The sequence below is a fragment of the Vipera ursinii genome (genome assembly GCF_947247035.1).
Source record: "Vipera ursinii genome assembly, chromosome: 2".
Classification (NCBI taxonomy): domain Eukaryota; kingdom Metazoa; phylum Chordata; class Lepidosauria; order Squamata; family Viperidae; genus Vipera; species Vipera ursinii.
The window spans coordinates 84,183,192-84,195,552 of NC_139513.1; positions in this window are offsets into that span (position 1 = coordinate 84,183,192).

Here is a 12,361-nt window from a genome sequence, read left to right on the forward strand (position 1 = left end):
GTTTTCCAGGGTTTAATTCAGAGTTCATAAAATTAAGCTACATTATTATTTCCATAAAAATGTATATCTCTAAAAGATTCATAATTATAAATCTGCAGGGTTTTCAACTTGCCTGCACAACTGTTAGTCATATTCTCTCTCTCTCTCCCTCCCTCTCTCTCTCTCTCTCCCTCTCCACCCTCCCCTTGACAGGAAAGGAGAAGAATCCCATTTAAACTTTTGAGTGAGTTCTGCCATGAGTTCAAATCTTTGGCATGTCTTTTGAACTTGTGCTCTATGTCATTTCTATGGCTAAAATGTAGCCTCAATAAAACCACATGCTTGGCTTCATTTTGTGTTCTATATGACAAGTTTCCATACGTTACCACTTTCCGTTAGGAATGCTTTTTCAGCTTACACCATTAAAAAAAACAGGTTCTGCAAAGAAAATTCAGGTCTGTTTTGACAAATTTCTACAACTTACAGTGAGGGTCATTTTTCCAATGTAAGGAGGCTCAAATTAACCTATTTTGGACAGTCTATGAAGAAAGCTCTAAAGTTGGGAAAGATGGAAGGAAAGAAAGAATGATGACTGGTGGCAAGGTGAATGATTTCAGTTAGAACAGTGATCAATGCCCCAATTGAAAACCTGAAAATTTTTTGAGAACAAATCATCATAGAGAAAATCTCTTATGTGCCATCTGTTGACTCTGATGGCACATAGTCAATCAACAACATAAATAAGCCCTATTTACTCAAAGAGGAATTGTGCAGGAAGACAGAGAAATTTTATTTCTGTTTTCCCACCTTTGCTCCAGACAGCGGCTGATTTTCTAATCAAAACTTCAACCTGCAGGCCAAGTGTGACTCTGTCTACATTTCAGTATGCCAGCTTTCTCATCTATCCAGATCAGTTTTGCATAGTTGAATAATGTATGAGAGCCCAAGCAAATCATAGATGTTCAGTGTAAATTTGCTCATCTTAATCTCTATAGCTCGCTCAGAGAACTCTGCTTAAAATGCAGTTGTTTATTATATTAAAAATGAAGTGAATTGTCAGGCACTTTATTTATTTATATTTAATACAACTAAAATCAAAGTCTGATATACTGTCTGTTTTCCTTATGCTACTTATGGTTGGGCATATACACCGAGCAAACTGACATTTAACAAAATCTGTGTCCTAGCGTGAATACCAACCCCAAAGGCTCACATGGTTTCCTCAAAGGGATTTATCTGAGAAGAAACATTCCACGATCAACAATTTCATCTTTGACTTTAATGATGCTTACACAGATTGCAAAGGTTGGAGGCTGAAGCGTTCCACTTACACCCTGTGAGCGTTCCAGAGAACAGGAATCTGCACTCACCAAGGATTAGTGAAGCAGTTTTAGAAGTATACAAAAAACAAGATTTGGTTACAGGAAATACTTTATACTTATACTTTACTTTTATTAAATTTGTATACCGCCCTTCTCCCGAAGGACTCAGGGCAGTGAACAGGGCATATATAATACATTATAAGGACGGGCAGAACCTAGCACAAGCTAGCTATATCCTACCCAGAGGAAACTCCAAAATCATGTGCTCTGTGTACATGTGCCTGAAAAGGCAGGCAAAAGGAAGTGACCTCAGATTAGCAATCTCTGAGATGCCATCAGAATCAGATTGTTAATGAAGAAATGCTTAACTTTCTATCTATCTACACCCTACTACCCCTACTCATTTGGTCATGAGGTGCCAAATGGTTAGTGCCATCAGATTTGGACCTCCATCAGTAAAAACACTTAATAATAATAATAATAAATAGTAATATTAATAATAGTAATAATAGTATATTCTATTATATTATTAATAATATTTATTAATAATAATGTAATCAATTATATTTATGCCATTATAAATTATAATAAATTACTATTAATAGGATTGCTGTAAAATTAATATTAATTTATTTCAATTTATAGTTATATAATTTTTATTTATATATAAATAAAAACATGGAAAAACAGAGTTGCCAAAATAATTCACTAGAACATTTGTAAAAATTATCATGTGCCAGTGATGAAAAATTGGTTGAAACCCAGAATTGAAAAAGTAGCCAAAAATGAGCAGGTTAAAATATTGTAGGATTTCATAATGCAAACTGATAAAATCTTGGCTCATAACACACCAGATTTAACTGTCATTGAAAAGAAGAAAGTGTGGATAATTGATGTGGCAATACCAAAGGAGAGTAGAAGACAAAAAATTGGAAAAGGCCACAAAGTATCAAGATCAAAGTTGAAAGATTATGGCATAAACTGACGACGGTGGTCCAGCGGGTATTATCACACTGATGCTGCATTTAGAAAATCTGCACATTGTCAAAATTTTTATTTTTTTATTTTAATTCCATTTATATCCCGCCCTTCTCCGAAGACTCAGGGTGGCTCACAAGCTTAGCAGTAGCCTTCATTCTATGTATATGTAAATGTCGATATGTCAATTATAAAAGGCCACACTGTTTGGATCCAAACATATACTATACTGATACATTATAACATCCTAGGTTCTTGGAAAGAACTGGATGTATATGAATGCCAACACCAACTAGATAGCAGTGACATTACATTTTTATGTATATAATAACAATAATGAAGAAGCTAAAGCGCTCCAGGACTTTATAATTCAGACAGACAAGCACCACAGACTTAACAATTGTCAAAAAGATAAAAAAAAGTCTGGATAGTGGACTTCGCAATACCTAGAGACAGCAGAAGAGAAGAGAAAGAACTGGAGAAAATCACAAAATAGAAGTAGAGTGACATTAAATATAACAGTTAAAAATCTGAAAGACTGAATTAATGCCACTTCTGCAGCTATTATTTGCCATCCATCTTGTATCCAATGACTCTGGGCTTTGTTTTTTGCTTGTAGGATCATCCAGGGAAGAAAATAGACTCTTTTACAACAAATGTAGAAGGCAGCAACCAAGATAATGTTTGAGTGAACTCTTCTGCCTGAGCAAACAATAAGGTTTTTCAAGCTACTTGAGATAGGAAGAGAATCAATAATCATTTCAGCAAAAACAGTGCCAGTCAAATAAGAAGGGACTCAAAAATCTACTTTGCTTGTATGAATAAGGTATTTTGGTACAACATAAAAGAAATATATCTAAGTGGAGTCTTCCTTGTTAACGTTGTACTCATGACCCTCAAAAAGTTATATCCATTTTGCCTTTTGTTATTGTTTTTCCTGCATGCCTCAATACCCTTGGATTCACTTGGGTGGGGCTATTTGTAAGTTTGTAATGAATAGTGATTGGTTATTGCAATGTTTCTTAACCTGTGATCCGCGGACCTCTGGGGGTGTGTGATGACATCACAGGGGATCTGCAAAGGCTTGAAGAAATGTTATGATTTAACTCTTCAGTTAAGTCTTGCAGGGGTCCATGGCCATGCTCCATGGCCACAAAAGATATTTAAAGGGGTCCATGGTAAGGAAAAGGTTGAGAACCACTGGGCTATTGGATTAGGAGCCTATGGCCCTCCACTAAATTACCGTGTTAAATATCTGGTTAAGTTGTTGGACTAGAACCTGGATTAGGTCACCATCAGTCATGGAAACCTATTGGATCTTTGAGTTAGTCATTATTTTGTCAACCACAGAGAAAAAACTGGATAGGTTCTATGTCAGGGGTCTTCATACTTCGCCCTTTTATGACTTGTGGACTTCAACTCCTAGAATTCCTCAGCCAGGCACACTGGCTGAGGAATTCTGGGAGTTGAAGTCCACAAGTCATAAATGGGCCACGTTTGAAGACCCCTGTTTTATGTGAATCAACTTGAGCTCCTGCAGAAAACATGAAATTACTCACCATCATCTGGAACCACACTGGTTCCCCTCTTCTATCTTAACAGAATTGGGAATCCTTACTAATTTGACATCTTGCAATATAGCTGCACTTCTCCACAGAAGAGGAGAAGTGGTCATCCAAGGTTTCACCATGATCACAATAACCTTTACTTTTTTGCAACTCAAAACATTACAGTGAAAAATGGATGAATAGAACTATCAGCTGCCTCTTTCTATTTATTGTTGTTTATATACAACAGCAGTGCATGCAGAATGAAAATCAATTGACAAACACGTATGGGACCAGATACGTTCACAAACATGTGGAAGTAGATCAGGTTCATGTCTAGTTTATTCATGGACTTTTACAGCAGATTTACCTGTATGGTAACAATACTTGCTAATCTTGACAGGTTGCAGAAAGATGAGGCAAGAACATCTCACCTGAAACCAAGATAAAATTGATTGTTTCTGTTTTCCCTTCTGGGGATGAAACTTAAGCTGTATCCTTAACAATTAAGGAGAATATTAAAGCTTGCGAAGTTTCCAAGTAGAGTCCTATATTGTACCATATTAATGCCTACAGAAGAATTTTTTTTAAAAAAATCAAAGCTTCTGGTTCCTGGCTGGAGCGTTTGCGATTCAGATACCAACAAATAAACACAGAGGAGAAGATTCCAGATTTATTACAAACAATAAAAAATTATTAATTAAGAGCAGATATTTACTGCATTGGAGAGATTCTCCCTAATCAGCTGTAGTGAGCACAGCTAGGGGCAAAAAAAGAACTGTATGACATCCACTCATAAAAGAGCTTCCCTTTATGGGGAAGGTCTTATGACCTCCTACTCCTTCCCCAGCCCCCTGGAATGCTCACCCAAGTCCAGAGAACATTAACTAGTAGATCATTTGGTGAGATTCTATAAGGCAAAGCATAGGAATAAAACATGTAGTCAGACAATGGTTAATTCACAAAGAAAGTTACACAGTAGCATAGGCCTCTAGTGGAGAGACATGAGCTGGGTTGGAGGTGAACCTGGTTAGTAGTTAACATATTAAGTCAGAGCAGGAAGCTTCTGAGTTCACAACTGGCACTTGACAAGCAAGTAGTACATTGCCTTGGAAAGAAATAGGAAGAGCTAGCAATCTTCTTTTCCTGGTGTTAAATTTTAATGCAAGTTAATTAAAGGACTAGCACCGTTTGCATTAGCTAGAACAGGGGTAGGCAACTTTGGCTCTTTTATGACTCATGGACTTCAACCCCCAGAATTCCTGAGCCATCTATGCAGGTTCAGGAATTCTGGAAGTTGAAGTCCACGAGTCATAAAAGAGCCAAGGTTGCCTACCCCTGAGCTAGAAGATCTTTTTCCACAACCTTATTGACACACACCCGCTTCTCCTTATGTATTCATTTACAGGTTGTGCTATTCAAATGCCCATTTCCTTTGGATGTGGAGACAAAATAGGAGCTGCATTCCTCTACTTTCTGGTCTTCTATTAATGTTTCACCATTTGGAGTAAGAAGGATGTCCACAGTCTCTTTTGTCTTCATCTTGCTGTTGACCCACCAGTATATTCAATTATAAAATAATTTAAATTCCTGACAAAACATTATAGAGTGACACCATTACAATAAATTCTAAAGCAATTAAAATAATGGAATAAAATGAACATGAAAAATACCAATTAGGAAATACATTTTAAAAATATATGGTGTCAGCAGATTAAAACTGGAGCAAAGTAGACATGACTACAATGGGAGTAAAGTAATTAACAAAAATATCCTTTCATTTTTTTCCTCAAAACAGGCGTGCCCACAACAAGTTGAGATTTCATCAAAGTGATGAAACAGATATTGTGACATTATTTATCTACTTAATCTACCTAGGATGCCTCAATCACAATAGCAACCCTAAGGATCTTAGAATGCAGAATCAAGATTAAAGCAATAATGCAAGCAAAATCTTGCAATCAAGTTGGCTAGGAATCCTATTAGGGAAACAGCAAAACTAGTTACATAATATAAAACAGATCAATAAGTGGTATCAACAAGACCCTGTCCCAGGTCCTGCTTCTCCATCTCTTTGGTAGGTAAGTATGATGTCATAATGCAAGTATCAAAGGGCTGAAGCATATGCCATGATGCATACGTCACCATTTTTTGCCCTTAGTTTTTATTGTAACTTTCTACAAAGTTTGTTCACTGTCTCCAAATGAATCATTCTTTGTGGCCTCCAGGAAGTCAGCTCTCTTTTTAGACAGGTAGATAATAGATAGATAGATAGATAGATAGATAGATAGATAGATAGATAGATAGATAGATAGATAGATAGATAGATCACAATGTTAATTAAATGGGAATCTCATAAGAACAGTGCTTTAATTATTTCTCTGTCTCTCTCAGCAGTAATCAAAATTCTCCTTGGTCTTCAACTTTAGCCAGATACTAATTAGGTTACTGTCTCTAGATAAGCCAGGGGAGTAATTAACGTTATTGCTTTTAAACCTTTAACAATCGGTTAGTGAACTAAATTGTGATATGAAGAGCACAAGAGAATTTCTGGTTTTCAAAACAAGCTGCTAAGCACGCTTGCAGTCTAGCATTGTGGAATGCCTGTATACACTGCAATTCTTGCAGAATCGATTCTAGAAGTTTCAAGAAAGCAAGCAGCAGAACTCCTCATTGTAGGTCCTTTGTTGAATCAGCAAAGATGCAAAGGTCTATTTGTTTGAATGCTCAGTAATGGATAAAGATATCATTGTTTTGGGAAGAACATAGAAAGCAGCTTTCAAATGGGGATTGCCTAGGTCTGAAAAACTAGAAGTTCCCTTGGCCAGGAGAACAAGGACACTAGATACCTACCTCCTCTGCCTCCCTGGAAGAGTACTATAGTACAGGGCAAACCAAATTAGTTTTATGTATTATTCAGAAAAAGAAAAGCTTTAAGGGACTGCCTTCATCTTTCCCTCCCAAAGGGTAAGGTAAGAACTTCGCAACTAGGAATTAGTGTCTTAGGCCAGAGTTCCCCAACCTTTTGGGTTTGGCGGCCTGGAGCAGGGGGGAGGAGGGAAAGAAGGAATGGTTTGGTGTGTGGGGGTTCAGCGTTAGTGTATTTCAAATGCTTGTAAAGTCAGTATTTCCTTTTGCAACATTTGGAAACAGATGCCTGAGTTATCTGGTGTTCCTACTGACAGGAATGTTTGCCTCAACTCATCTTCTAGCTTCTCTGAACTCAAAGCAATCAGAATTCTCTCCTCCAAAAACGGTTTCAGTTCAGAATAAATCTCTAGGGAACTTCCATTTCAATGCACTCCCTCAAAGCAAAATGAAACAGTGCCCTAGTATTCTATAGCTGGGTACTTGGCAGAAAAGATAAACAGATAAAACCCTTTATCAGTTTTTCCCCTTCTCCTTTGCTGGGGCAGCGTGTGCTCTGCAGAGTCGCAAAAATCTGCAGAACAGCTTAGTGTAGATCAATCATTTCTTCCTACTCCTGCCTCTGCATCGAGAAACAACAATAGTTAGGGTTATTGTACTGGCTGAAGCCTTTCTTTATTGCAGAGAAACAGAGAAAATGTATATTAAAAAATCCAGAATTGCACACAAACAGAAAAACATGCACAAAGAAATAAAGATATGCATTGGTGTTGCTAAAATTCAAACAGTGCATCTTAAAAGAAGACAGCCTGGGATTACCTGCTTAATCTGATGTCCAGATATTCTTGACTGGACACAATCTAAGTTGAGGACACCTTTCATCTGAATGCCTGAGCAGCCCAATCAAGCTTTTTGATTAAGAATGATCAGAAGACAGAAGTAGGGTCTTAAATTTGCCCATTTCCATTATTATATTATCTATCGCTTCTGTGTGTTCATCTGTACATACTAATTAACCTGATTACACCAAGAATACTTATGTATCCTTTCATATCAGTCCTACTGAAGAATCTTCTGCAGGGGGAGATGGTATGGCCATCAGTTCAATAGTATTTACCTTTTGGTTCCAGTGCAGCATTATGATTCTGATGTTTTATAGTCCTAGCAGACTTGAAGCTAGAGTATTTCCCCCCCCCCCTTTACTGGCAATAGGAACTCTAATGTGAATCCATAAACCGTAGAACCCAGATGCCCCAGAAAAAGGGCTTTAAGTACAGAACAACAAAGATGAATATTTAGAAAAAAACTTCCCAACAGCAAGAACAACATGACAGTGCCTCTTTATCCATTCAGTTAAGTCTAATTCTTGCCAATTCTATAGACCCAGCTGCTCTCTCCACATTTTCTAATCTTGTTTGGCTCCTTTAAGTTGTTTTATGCTTTGGCTGGTGTTGGCTGTAATGGTGAACACATGTCCTGAATACACCAGCTTCCATTTCTAACAGACTCACATAACATAATATATATATATATATATATATATATGGATCCTTGGTTTTTCGGGTTTTTCCCCGCGTAGAATTAAAGGTGTAGGCGCAACGTTTCGACGGAATCCCATCCGTCATCATCAGGCTTCTGCTTCCTTCTTCTGGGAGAAGCATGTGGCTCTTGCTCTTTGTTCCTCTTTTTTAAACTGCCAGAGGGGGTGTGTTCTGTGGAGGTGTGCTCTGATTGGGTAGGGGACCAAGTGTGTTCTGATTGGGTGGGAGTGTGTTTTGAATGGTGGGTGTGTTCTGATTGGGTGGGGGTGTGTTCTGAGTGGATGGGCTGGTCTCAGCTGCCAGCTCCAGACCTGAGCTGGTGAGTTGTGCTGCTTTTGTTCGGCTTCGTGTTTGTGGTGGTGCCATGTTTTTATAGTGGGTGTCAGTTTGTTTATTGTGTGGTTTGGAGGGGTTTAAAGTAGCTGATGTTGCAGCTGTTGCAGCTGTAGTTAGGTTTCTGTTTTGTGGTTGTGTGTCTTTATCGTTGTGGGTTCGGATTTGCTTTTTGAATGGTTGTGTGGTGGTGATGTCATGTGATGTTATCATGAGTTTGGGTCTGGTATCATTCTTGGTGGTTGGGCTTCGTCTGTCAATCAGGGCGGGTTTCCAAATGGCTGGTAGACGAGAGGTATCATCTCGTTTATTCATGCTGTGGGGGCGTTTTTCTATCTCAATGGCTTCTCTGATTATTCTGTTGTTGAAATGTTCAATTTTGGCGATAGTTTTGGTTTTTTTAAAATCAATTTCATGTCCCGTGGCTTCAAAGTGTTGGACCAGGGATGAAGTTTGTTCTCCTTTTCTGAGTGAGTTTTTGTGCTCTTCAATGCGTGCACTTATTCTTCTGTTGGTTTGTCCGATGTATGTGGTGGGGCAGGTGGTGCATGGGATTTCGTATACTCCTTGGTTTTCTAACCCAATTATGTCCTTGGGGTTTCTTAGGATGGTGGATATTTTTCTGTCTGTGTAGAATGCTGTTTTGATGTTGTGTTTTTGGAGGACCTTGCTGATTCTGTCTGTGGTCCCTTTTAAGTATGGGAGGAGGGCTTTGCCATTTTCTTGTTCTCTGTCTTGGGTTTTTGTGGGTGTCTCTCTTCGGATTAAGTTGGTAATCGTGTTTCTTTGGAATCCATTGGCTGTTAGTACATTAGTGAGAGTGTGTAGTTCGGTTTTTAGGTGTTGTTCGTCAGCTAGGTGTTTTGTTCTGGAGATGAGTGTCTTGGCTACGGAGTTGATCTGTGCTGGGTGGTGGTGTGAGAGTGCGTTCAGATAGCGGTTTGTGTGTGTTTTTTTATGGTAGATAGTGTGTCCTAGGGAGCCGTTGGATTTCTTGTAGACTAAGACATCAAGGAAGGGAAGTTGATTGTTAGCTTCTGTTTCCATGGTGAATTGTATTTTGGGGTGTAGGCTATTGAGGTGTATGAGGAAGTCATCCAGTTTTTCTTTGCCGTGTGGCCAGATTACGAAGGTGTCATCTACGTATCTGAGCCAGAGTTTGGGTTTGTGGTTGGATTTTTCTAGAGCGAGGGTTTCAAAGTGTTCCATGTAGAGGTTTGCGAAAAACCCGAAAAACCAAGGATCCACATACAGGCACCCGCGAAAACCTCAGAAAACATATATATATATATATATATATATATATATATATATATATATATATATATATATATATATATATATATATATATATATATGCAGAGCATATTTAACATAAACTGATCTTCTCCTTAGCATTCCTGATACCCTGTTTCTACTTGTTCTCAGGCAAAAAAAATAATCCCTGAATTCCATGGGAGTTTTTCTGGATAGCACTTTCACCGGTTTTGAAGAACAGCAGATCCATCAAACTGATAAAGAACTACTATGCAATAGAACAGAGATCCTTTCATCTTTAGATCTCCTGCATAGGCAAGTTGTAATTGCCTGGGCTGCAAGTCTTCTGTAACAGTGGTGGACAAATATTCATATTTCAACCTTACATAATTGTCTTCACTGGAAAATCTATCCATTTTTTCATAGAAGGACATTTTTTTAAAAAAAAATCTGTGGGTTGAACATTGGAGCAACAGGGCAAAAGAGTTTGTTCTCATAATTCTAAAGAAAAAAAGATGACCATATGCCAGGTTACACTTTTTCCAGCATTCTCTTCTGGAATCTGAACAGGTTTTGATTGGTTAATGTGATTCCACCTCCATCCCTCTTTGGCTGCAAAAGGCCCCATCTGCTCCCCCTTGACACAAAGTCCTCCTTTTGTCATGAAGCTCACCTGAAGTCTCCCTCAACATTTCCTAGTAATAATAATAATAATAATAATAATAATAATAATAATAATAATAATAATAATAATAAGTAGTAGTAGTAGTAGTAGTTGGAAGGGACCTTGGAGGTCATCTAGTCCAACCCCCTGCTCAGGCAGGAAACCCTATACCATTTCAGGCAAATGGCTGTCCAGTCTCTTCTTAAAAACCTCCAGTGTTGGAGCATTCACCACCTCTGGAGGCAGGTGAGGATAATAGGATGGATGTCATAATTTGGAGTGTTTTAAAAGCTCAATATAAATGCCCCATCTGTTGTTTAGAAAAGCAAATAATACTGAAAGTCACTGCTTTGCTGCTTAATATTGATGGCACATATGGGGGAGGGGACTTTGGCAGTTGTGAAAATGAAGCTGATGAGGCCACGCAGAGATTACAGTATATCTATGCTGCCAGGTTTTGCTGCACCAATAGATTTTTTTTGGGGGGGGGCAGAATGGACAATGTCATCTTCTACTCAACTCCTGCTCACCATAAATGCCACCTCCATCAGTGCTTTCCTGATTTGACTTGGAAGTAATATTCTCTGGCTTGCTACCCAATTTGTCTGCTGCACTGAACTTCATTCAAGGCAACTCCTTGCACCTGCAAAGCCAGAAGCACCCCCCTCCCCATCCCCCCTGCAGCTTTTGATCAAGGTTTGCTGCTACTTCTGATACATTTTTCTAAACGGAATAGTTTTTTAACACTTGATATACAGCAGGGGTGTCAAACTCAATTTCATTGAGGGCCGCATCAGCATTGCGGTTGCCCTCAAGGGGCCGGGTGGGTATGGCCAGGGTGGGTGTGGCCTACTGGGTGGGCGTGGCTAGAGTGCGTATGGCCTACTGGGTGGGCGTGGCCAGCTCTACATCGTTTGCATCAAGGGTGCCTATGGGGGCCTGGGCAGGAATGGGACAGATCTGAGGGTCTCTGGCAGAAGGAGGGTCTCTGGGCCAGGGCCAAGGTAGTGGGGGCCGTTCCCTCACTGTTTCCAGGATGGCTTCACGGGCCGCATGAAACCACTTTGCGGGCCGGATCCGGCCCCCGGGCCTTGTGTTTGACATGTCTGATATACAGAATGTTCTTTGAAGCTCAGGAGAAATTGTGCATGCTTTTTTAAAATTTATTTTTCTTTCCCTTAGTTATAAGCTTTTCCACCAAGCCTTTTGTTTTACTTTTGCCAGTGCACCAGTGAGTTTCGGGTTGTTTTTTTTTAAAAAACCTCAGTATAAACATATGAATGGATTTATATTATAGATAAGATGCCTTGATAATTTTTTTTACAATTTGATTGCAGTAACAGTTTGTTCACAGGGGTTTTTGAAACTTTAACCTTGCCTTTTTATTTGTGTTCTTGTTAACTATTATGTAATTAATGTAGTATATAGAAGTCAGATTAATAACTTGCAAATAGATTTAATACTTTAAAAATATGGGGGACCTGTTTTGCAAGGGGTGGAAAACTAATATCGTTGTAATATACTAATTAGTTTTCAACTGGGGAGATAATATATGTTAGTGGGTTTTTTAATGCCCTTTTTAATGTATTGTTTGTTTGGTGTTTTTTTTCTTTGTTTTTTAAAATTTTGGAGTTCTGTATTTGTATTTTGTATTTTAACTTTTTTTTGGAATAAAATAAAACTAGAATTGGAAGATGCATAGATTTATACTAAAGATGGACTATATGGAGACTACTCAGAGTAGGCCACTGAGGTAGCAGGGCAACACCAACACCACACCGGAAATGGTGCCATAGAAAATCCCGCCAAATGTGAAGATGCCAAAGGAGCACTGCTAGTGAAGTTCATGGAGCCTGGTTCGACCATCAGTTC